A 4392-nucleotide genomic window follows, 5' to 3' on the forward strand; every position below is an offset into this window, starting at 1 on the left:
TTAGAACCAAGTTGCAGGATTAACTTAACATTTATGGCTTTTCAAACTCACTTAATGGTTCCCAGTGTTGATTCTGCACATGAAGGTGACAGCTGGTGGTCTGATTCCTAAAGGAGGACAGTTGGTGTCAATCTAATTGTTAATCTAGTAGGGTTTGAATCTGACGGTCCTGGTGATGGAAAATAGTTTAAGGGTAACTACCCAGTTTTGTTTGTGGTTTCCTGGGTCATTCTCACGTTGCAATTTAGCCGCAGAGGCTCTGCTCCATTTGCAAGCTTCAAAGGGGTTGTTTTTCACTGCTCCAAAGGTATATGTTAACCCACCATATTGTTACCTTATTCTTTTGACTACTAAGGCTCTTTACTAAACAAAACCTATATTTTTTGTGGTTGCAAAAAGGCTTTCCTTCAAGAGCCAGAGGAAGTGGGAGGAGGAAGACACCTCTGCGCCCAAAATCTTAATTACTTTCTCAGACGGGTATGGAGGTTGTCTTATGGACTTCTTGCTTTGTTTACTGCTTGATCCATTACATGTGACAACCATTCTTCTTCGTGTCACTTTTACAAGGCCACATGTTGCAAGGGTTCGATTTTGGGTCTATTCTTTTCCAGGTATCTTCACTACTCACATTGTAACTAGGTTTTTAGTAGTTTCTAAGTTCTTATCCGGTGCTCACACACCTCTTGTGCTAGTTTTCCAGGTTCAAGCTCTACCCTTTCATCATTATGAGCTATCCTTCAATAAATCACTCAGGTTTTCAAGAGACCTTTGCCTAATTCCACGTTCTCCATTCTAGGTACACATATTACCTCTCAAGCATTCTCAACTTCATAGAGTCATTGTTTTCATGAGTTAGGCTTAAGGATTCAAATTCCCATGCAAGTGTTTATTGAGAAGAACATGGTTTTATCATCCAAAAAGGCATGGGAGTCATTTTATGAGTCTCAAGGGTTTAGACCTCTAGCACTGTACAATTGTGTTTAAGTTGGACTTTCTTATTTTACATTTGTCTCTCAGCAGGATAATTTATCACTTGCTGCACCTAGCAGTCATGTATTATCTTGCTAAGTTTTTAAATTAAGTTCTCATGAGACATGGTTGGGTTCTCATATGGTTGAGCATTGGTGGTTCTATTAGTTGTGTTATTTTGTACTGGTCTCCATATATATATATATATATATATATATATATATATATTCATGTCCCCCCCCCTCCTGGGGTTTGGACAGAATGAACTAAATGGGTACATTACTAGTTATTATTAGTAACAAATTTGCTCTAAATTAGCTTTTTCTGAATTAGCAAGATACAAATATGTCTCTGTAAATTTTTCTAGTTGCTCCATGTTTTCTTTCTTTGTGAAATGGGAAGAAGTTATATTTTCATTTTGGTCCACATTCCACCACTCATACCTAGTGAGGGTCTGGATGGGTTGTTGGGTTGCTGGCTCACGTCGACCAACCTAGAGACTAACCATCCCTTCCTAGGTTCTGAACATAACCTGCTTTCCCTGGTTTAGATTTAAGCACTTCAACTAGTTAAGTCTCATTGTGTTGCTTTCCTTTGTCACATATTCTTTTATTTGATAACCTACAAAATACGCTCTCTTTTTTTGAACAACTTAAATGTTCGTGAAGTTTGAGGGTTTCATTAACCTACCCCTTTTCTTTCAGGCACTCTCTTGTGATTGTTTCAGTCTAATGAATCAATATCCGTTTATAAAAAAACTCAATAATAACGTAAATATAGTATTCACTATTGGAAAGATTAAATTTCTTTATAAACCAACTGTATTCAACTACTTATCTACAGAATGAAAACTTGTCCACTGTTCTAAAGAAAACATTTATTCACACATATAAATAATAGATAATTTTATGCACACTATGACAGCACACTTATATGTTAACTCGGTTAGGAAATACAATGGTGAATGTAGATCTTCACCCAACCACGAGAGCATCTATTACGTCTGTTTCACTCCCTCGAGCACTCAGCCTCTACAACAGTAGAAAACAGTGACCACTAGGGTCTTATTTGCTGACATCAAGGTCCCAACCTAGCCAAGAATAATTAATTCAAGGTCTCCACTGGTTCGAAGCCCATCTCAAGAGTCCCTTACTGGTAATGTCTTGCCTGTAATTCCATTTCCTCTCTCTCTGTCTTTAGGTGCTTCCAGCTTTTCTTTTGTTATGCTTTCCTCATCCCATTTTCCCACTGAGTGTAACACCCTCCTCCCACATCTACCCAAGTAACCGACCAACCAGGGTAAGCATGTGACAATAAGTTACTATGATATTATTCGACCTCCTAAGTCACATTAAGGAAGTGGAATTGACGAAAACACACCATACAGACCTTCAACATCAGCAACAGGACTCCTATGAACCATCCCAACCTTTCTAGCAACCATCCCTTGGGTCCCACTGAGGTTTCAAACCAATTGACCCCTGGACGCTCCCATGATATGGGCTTGATAACATCTAGAAGGCTCTAGATGCTCTCATGACAAGGCATGCCAACGTCCAAGGACTATTTTTCTCAGTGTTGTGCCAGCGTCCTCGAGATTTGAGCCACTTTTTCAGGCCCAGAGCCCAGGTCACTACCCAGAATTGAATGACACCTTCAGAACAGAAAGATAATAAGGAAACAATGATGCAAATGCAAATACTTAAACAAGCCCTTAACTGGACCCCTACTAGCCATGACAGGCATTTCGTCAAACATATCACAAATATGTAATCTACAGGTGTAAATAACAAATCTAAGCATAGGGGTATCATACTCATCTGAGAATCGCTAAGAAGCATTGATGCCTCAACACATTAGCTGCAGTTTCATCCATTAGGTCATAGATACATTATTCATTCATTTACAAGTAAAAACATGATGAGAGCCATACATAGTTACTGTCATAAAACATATACATACAGAAATACCAAGGAAATCACAGCCATATGATCCACATATAAAACAATATAATACTCATAGAAATATAAGGAGAAATAACCTCATATTGATGATGCAAAATCCAAACCCGGAATGGGACTACCACATTCCACCCAACCGTAGAATGGCTGAGCCAAATCTCTCTTCAGTCATTCACCCTCATGCCATATTACAAGCGTGAATGCGGGATCTCATAGAGCACATCAATGTAAAACCATCAAGGGCTTCCAGAGGCCAACCACCTTAACCCATCAAACAATGATTCCACCTCACGGTCGAACATCACAAAACCATCATCAGATTGGTCTCTACCTAGGCCTTCCAGGGCTCCAAAGCCTTTGTTCCAACCAGGGTTTACAATACTAGTAACTCAAACCAAACTAAAGGAAACATGGGAACCAACCAGAAAAACAAAGAAATAAACCCAGAACACCATGGTTATCCAAGAAATGGAAAGGCTAAGCAAATCCACTGTCAATCGAAGCAATCCTCCATGCCAGTGATATATCATGACCAATAAACCACATGCATATGCCATGCATGCCAAAACTAGTGAGGAAAACATACATGCAACTTGGTACCTGCAAGAAAAACCCGTTGTAGTTGTTGATCTCGATGTCCTCTTGCGCTTTCCTTCTCTTCCTTTGCCTTCTTGCTCCAAAACTCCAAGTATGCCACACCCTCCAAGAGTTCTCCAAGAAAACTCTAAGTGTCTAAGAGTATGAGAGAGAGAGAATAGAGAGAGAGCTCCAAAACTAAACTGATTAAAAAAAAAAAAAAAATGATCCTCAGAAGTCTTTTTATTAATGAGGGCTCTATTTTCTTAATTTTCCATTATTTTCCTTCAATTTCCTCCTCACTTGCAACCTGTGACCTTTCATCTTACTTTTCTCCTAAGTTCCATTATTTTCATAAATAAATGTGCCAAAAATGTCATTTTTCCTTTCCAAAGCCTTAGCCATTTCCTTTGTCAATTTCCTTAGCCATTAATCAACCACAAGTGATTCCTATCACTATGATATTGCCCAACATTCAATTTTTTTGAGTCCCATCAATCCTTGTTATTATTTTTCCTTCATTAAATTTTATTACATGGAATTTTCACCAAGGTTGTTACACTAAGATCTTGTTTTCTCAAGGGATAGAGAGAGGGAATGTAACTAATTGCCTCTAATTTTCTGCTACCTGACAAATCCAAATCTTGGTCCTCACCCATGGATTCCTAGCTTGTTGGTGAATAAAATTTTAACGATTACCAAAACATTAACTTAACAAGAAATCATTTCTCTTTTACCATCATTTACTAAGTTTGGGCAGTAAAAGTAAAATCAAATAAAATGTTTGTTTTACCTAGGGGTGTTACATCCCCCCCCCTTATGTAGAACATCATCCCCGGTGTTCATTCTTATCTTAAAAATAAATCTAGGTATGCATGTCACATAA

Source organism: Pinus tabuliformis, chromosome 8, assembly GCF_031772625.1.
Source record: "Pinus tabuliformis cultivar Carrire ecotype Pingquan chromosome 8, CPIR1, whole genome shotgun sequence".
NCBI classification, from domain to species: domain Eukaryota; kingdom Viridiplantae; phylum Streptophyta; class Pinopsida; order Pinales; family Pinaceae; genus Pinus; species Pinus tabuliformis.